Source organism: Bos taurus, chromosome 23 (genome assembly GCF_002263795.3).
Source record: "Bos taurus isolate L1 Dominette 01449 registration number 42190680 breed Hereford chromosome 23, ARS-UCD2.0, whole genome shotgun sequence".
NCBI classification, from domain to species: domain Eukaryota; kingdom Metazoa; phylum Chordata; class Mammalia; order Artiodactyla; family Bovidae; genus Bos; species Bos taurus.
In genome coordinates, this window is record NC_037350.1 from 12465719 (window position 1) to 12472076 (window position 6358).

Below are 6358 nucleotides of genomic sequence, written 5' to 3' on the forward strand. Positions count from 1 at the left end.
TGCATTGGAGAGGGAGGTGGCAACCCACTCCAGTGTTCTTGCCTGGAGAATCCCAGGGACGGGGGAGCCTGGTGGGCTGTTGTCTATGGGGTCGCACAGAGTCGGACACGACTGAAGCGACTTAGCAGCAGCAGTAGCAGCACTCTGCACAGTTTCTGGCACATAGTATATACTTAATGAACAAATGTTAGTAGAAAGAATAAACTGAGTGAACAAGAGCCAAATGAAGCATGCTGAGTAGCTAACAGGTCTAGCTACAATTTAACTCCTGAAATCTCTTTTCAATGTGTTTATATCTTTGCACAACTATTGTCTGATTTCCTTATATAGCAGTTTTCATTCCAATCCCAAAGAAGGGCAATGTCAAAGAACGTTCAAACTACCATACAATTGCACTCATTTCACATGCTAGCAAGGTAATGCTCAAAATCCTTCAAGCTAGAGTTCAATAGTACGTGAACTGAGAACTTCCAGATGTATAGATAGATTTAGAAAACATAGAGGAACCAGAGATCAAATTGCCAACATCTGTTGGATCATAGAAGAATCAAGAGCATTCCAGAAAAACATCTACTTCTGCTTCATTGACTATGTTAAAGCCTTTGACTGTGTGGATCACAGTAAACTTTAGAAAATTATTAAAGAGATGGAAATACCAGACCGCCTTACCTGCTTCCTGAGAAACCTGTATGCAGATCAAGAAGCAACAGTTAGAACCACACATGGAACAACTGACTGGTTCGAAATTAAGAAAGTAGTATAGCAAGGCTGTATACTGTCACCCTGTATATTTAACTTCTGTGCAGAGTACACCAGGCGAAATGCTGGGCTGGATGAATCACAAGTTGCAATCAAGATTGTTAGGAGAAATATCAACAACTTCAGACATGCAGATTTGTTGTTGTTTAGTCGCTCAGTCATGTCCGACTCTTTGTGACCCCATGGACTGCAGCACGCCAGGCTTCCCTATCCTTCACTACCTCTCAGAGTTTGCTCAAATTCATGTCCATTGAGTCGGTGATGCCATTCAACCATCTCATCAAGAGGCTCTAGTTCTTCTTCACTTTCTGCCATTAGGGTGGTATCATCTGCATATCTTGGAATGCAGATGGGAACACCAGACCACCTTACCTGCCTCCTGAGAAACCGTATGCAGGTCAAGCAACAGTTAGAACCAGACGTGGGACAATGAACTGGTTCAAAATTGGGAAAGGAGTACATCAAGGCTGTATATTGTCACCCTGCTTATTTAACTTACATGCAGAGTACATCATGCGAAATGCCAAGCTGGATGAAGCACAAGCTGGAATCAAGATTGCTGGGAGAAATATCAATAAGCTCAGATATGCAGATGACACCATGCTAATGGCAGAAAGTGAAGAGGAACTAAAGAGATTCTTAATGAAAGTGAAAGAGGAGAGTGAAAAAGCTGGCTTGGAACTCAATATTAAAAAAATGAAGATCATGGTATCCGGTCCCATCACTTCATGGCAAATAGATGGGGAAACAGTGGAAACAGTGACAGACTTTATTTTCTTGGGCTCCAAAATCACTATGAATGGTGACTGCAGCCATGAAATTAAAAGACACTTGTACCCTGGAAGAAAAGCTGTAACAAACCTAGACAACATATTCAAAAGCAGAGACATCATTTTGCCAACAAAGTTCCATATAGCCAAAGCTATATTTTTTCCAGTAGTCATGTATGGATGTGAGAGTTGGACCATAAAGAAGGCTAAGCACTGAAGAATTGATGCTTTCGAATTGTGGTGTTGGAGGAGACTCTTGAGAGTCCCTTGGACAGCGAGGAGATCAAACCAGTCAATCAAAGGAAATCTACCCTGAATACTGGAAGTACTGCTGCTAAAGCTCCAATACTTTGGCCACCTGATGCGAAGAGCCGAGTCACTAGAAAAGACCATGATGCTGGAAAAGACTGCAGGCAGAAGGAGAAGGGGACAACAGAGGATGAGATGGCTAGACACCATCACCAACTCAATGGACATGAGTTTGAGCAAACTCCGGGAGATGGAGGACAGGGAAGCCTGGCACAGTATAGCTCATGGGGTCCCAAAGAATTGGACACAAGTGAGCAACTGAACGACAACAACAAATACAGACGAACTCCCTTATAACTTCCTATCATAGATGTAGGACTAACATCTATGATATTAGCACTAACATTTGTGCTATATGAGTATATGAGACATGTAAGACCCAAAGTACATCAGCAGAGAAGAAAGAAGTCCTTATGTTCCTGCTCCCCTCCATCCACATTTCTGTGATTTTATCTCATTCTGTTTCTTTCCTTTGAGTTTTGCCCATTTTTCCCATCCTCTTGTAAACATCCCAGGTACACAAAGTATATTATTTTCTTACTCTATAAACCTTCAAAGTACCTAATAAAAGATACAGATTGTAATCTTGGCATTTTTTTAAGACAGAATGTTCAGACTTTTTAAAATAAAATTTTTATTTTGTATTGGGGTATAGCTGATTAACAATGTTGTGACAGTTTCAGGTGAACAGCGATGGGAGCTCAGCCGTACATATCTTGTATCCATTCTCCCCCAAACTCCCCTCCCCTCCAGGATGCCATGTAACATTGAGCAGAGTCTTGGCACTTGTTATTGACAATTATTTTGCTAACTGGGCTCTCTGACATTTAAAAGAGGGCGGGGGCATCTAATTCAGAGTCAAAAGCACCTAGTTATGCCTCAGCTATCTGAAAGAAATTTTCTGCAGTTATTGTGTTTATGTGTGTCTATAAAATTAGAAACAGTATCTTCTCAGTGACCATGCAGAGATATAAGAGGATGAAGGAACGTTAGTACTTGCAATCACCCATAAGGACATTGTTAAGAAGCTTCAAAGGTTCGTTCAAACAATGTTATGTGCCAAGCATTATACCAAATTCTGGATGAAACAGAAATAAGAATGAGTTGAAGTTCATGGAACTGGAAAGCAGAATGGTGGTTCTCCAGGCTCTTACTTCCTTATTTTGCTCTAAACTTTCTCTGAATTCTCCATCAACCTCAATCTATTCGTTAGCCTCTCAGCTGGCCTCTCTTCCTTCACCAATCCTCTGAGTCAGTGGTTCTCAAAGTGCAGTCCTGGGAATAACAACATTAGCAACACATGAGAACTTATTCAAAATGCAAATTCAAGAGCCCCTGCCAGACTTACTGAATCAGAAACTGTGGAGGTGGGACACTAAGAAATCTGTATTTTACCAAAGCCTCCAGGTATTTCTGATGAATGCTCAAGTTTGAGAAACCATCCAGAAGTTCCACTCCATGTTCTTTCCAGTTCTCATTCTCAACTTTTCTGGGTAGGATTATCTTCTTCCACTATCTCTGCAGCTGTAACTATTACAACAACTAACAGCAACAGCTGTCATTTATTAAGCATTTATCGTCCAAGCACTGTCCTGTTGTGTACATATTATCTTAATTGCCACAACAATTCTTTTAAGTATTATTAACCCCACTTTTCAGGGGAAAAAAAACCCCATAGGTTTAGAGATGCTAAATAAATTGTCTAAGGTTACTCAATCTAACCAACAGAGGCATAAGAGATTTGACTTTGGGTTTTCCTAACTCCAAAGACTAACTATATTAAGTCCTAGAATGCTACTACATAGTAGCCTTGGAGTCCGTCAGTTACATGACAATTACTTCTAAAGTCTGATAAACTCTGGAGTAGAACTTCCAGTTAGCTAATGGACCTCTCTAAACTCCACACAGGGGCCTTAAAATTAACATGCCATCATTTCTTCCCTCCATTGTAAATCTGTTCCTCCTCCTATGTTTTCTAATCTAATGCCCTCATAATCATCAGTGCCACTTTTGACTTCTCACTCTCTCTCACTTCTAGCTGTCCATAACATTCAGAGATTTTAACATCTAAAATATCTTTACAAGCTGTCCATTCCCACTGTCCCTCTTCAAGATATGGGCACCTCTCACCTACATCCTAATTGGTTTCCCTGCCTCTCCACTCTAAAGCAACTCCGCACACGAACTGCCACTTAACTTTCTGATCTGATTGTTCTACCTTCCACCATTCTCTTATCGCCAACACAGGAGTAGTGCTGGCAGGTCTAGGCTTTTTAGAATAAAAGACTTCCTCATGATTTGGCTCCAACCATAACTTTCCTGTCTCATCACTTCTGCCATACAAGAAGCCTACAAAAAAGAACTCAAAGTTTTCCCACTTAATTTTAATCTTTGGCAATTTTGCTTATACTTTCCCCTCTGCCTGGAATGATTGTTTTTCCTTTTCCGTGTGGCAAAATACTAATTAACCTTCAGGGCTAAGTTCCATCATTTTTAAAGTTTTCCCTGACTCTATTGATTTATTTCCCCAGCCAAAGTAATCTATTCCTTCAGCATTTTATTTATTCCAAAAATAGTGAGCTCTTATCGTAACATGTCATGGTTAGTGTCTGTCTCCTCTGATGAACACTTGATATCTCAGGGATACTGTGCTTTCTTCACTGTCCCTGCACCCAACACAGTGCCCAGCCATAGCCAGTACCCAATAAATATTTGCTGAGTTGTTAAATAATGCAACATTTGGTGTTGCAACATTACACAGGTTAGCAATTCAAGTTCAGGTTTATGCAACACTCAAAAGAAAGCTCACATTACAACAAAAGATAAAGAGTGAAGGTTCAATATTTAGCAGCAGCATCTGCAATTTTCTCAAAATCTTTTTGTCAATATTTTTGAGTATCCTTCAAATAGACTCCTTTCCCAGCTAACATGATTTGTATATTTTACAGGATCAGCAGGACTACAAACATCACAGACCGCTATAAGAGATAATCCCAAGGAAAACTGTATCACGGAGAGTAGCTGGATAATTGCTTTGGGTACATCATTTCAGTACATTTCCAATACAACGGCCCCAGCACATCAGGCAGATTTTAGAAATGAGGGCATGCACTGCTGACTAAATACATAAGATAAGCGCACAGTAGTGAGGCATTTATTCAGATTAGTACTGAAATCAGAGGTATACCTGCTTTTGGTTCAACCATAATATCTTTGCATTTTAAATAAGGATAACACTTATTCTTGTCTAAGAGTCTACTCTGAGTAACACAACTCCCATCCCTCCCAGGAAGCAGGCTCTGTTTATCAGTGGGATGCTGATAAGCCTGCCTGAGTCTTAACACTTTCCCTCCTGAACCTGCTAAACCTTCTCTCTCCAATTATCCCCTATCAAGGGACATGTAAGTCGCTGCAATATATTCCCCCAGTGACCAAATTCACACTATTTTCTCAAACATATGACTTATCTCTAAAAGACAGTTTCCACTTTTTCCAAAGATGAAATCAATCTTTTCTAAGTTTGTACTGTACTTAAAGTATAGTACCTCACAGAGCACCTGTTTACAGACTGCCTCATCTAGTTTCATAATTATTTTCTATGTGCTTTATTTTCCCAGCAATACTGTTTTCACTCTTAAGGGGAAAAAGCCAGGTCTTTCAATGTCATTTGTTAATCCCACAATCCTCCTCCCACATATAGCATAATACTGGGCACAGGCAGCATATGTATTAACTACTTGAAGGACTGAGCTAAACGCTTGCTAAGCACTGATAAACGACTTATCCACAGTGTCGCATATAATAAATATCTACTGTGTCTACTCTGTGGCAAGCACTTTTGCAGGTGCTGGAGACACGGCCCTGAAGCAAACAAATGTGATTCTGTCCTAAAAGCTATTACTGTCCAGAGCACAAGAAATATTGAAGTCTCAGTACTTGAAGTGCTACAGAGCAAGGTTATCTATCCCTGGCTCCAAGATATAAGAACCTCAAGTAACAAACATTACAGATCCTCAGTTGTGAAACTGAATCATAGACTTTTCGAACTGAATGAGAAGTTACAAGTTATTGTCAATTTTCTTGCACAAATCATGATTAAATTTCAGTACAGCCTACCTTTCCACCGTTTCTAGGCACTGCCTTCATCAACGATCAGAAAAGACTGACTTCCTACCTCCAATACTTTCTCCTGAGCATGGTCACTAGGCGAGAGAGTCCAAGGCACTAAGAAAGCACTGGGCTGATGTTAAGCTGTACCCTATCAGGCTTATCCGACCATCAACATTTCCAGCCCACACGCTGAACAGAATCTGTGTTTTCTGCCTAGTAAATACCAAGCCTGTACTTCTTTTAAAGAAAATAAAAGGCAGCGCCTCCACAGTTACTTGGCCCTAATAATGACAGAAGTACAACATGGGTTAGGGAAATAAAACAGCTGATTTGAGTATTTGGAGGAAGAACTAAGGATGTCTATCCACCCCTTGGCCTCAAAATCTGTAGCAACAGCGTGATAAAATGCT

The 6358-nt window shown here is 40.4% G+C and overlaps 1 protein-coding gene across 4 annotated transcripts in view; it reads right to left on the bottom strand.

Annotated features, from left to right (window-relative positions):
* BTBD9 (BTB domain containing 9) overlaps nucleotides 1–6358 on the bottom strand; it is a 413001-nt gene that overhangs the window by 405877 nt on the left and 766 nt on the right.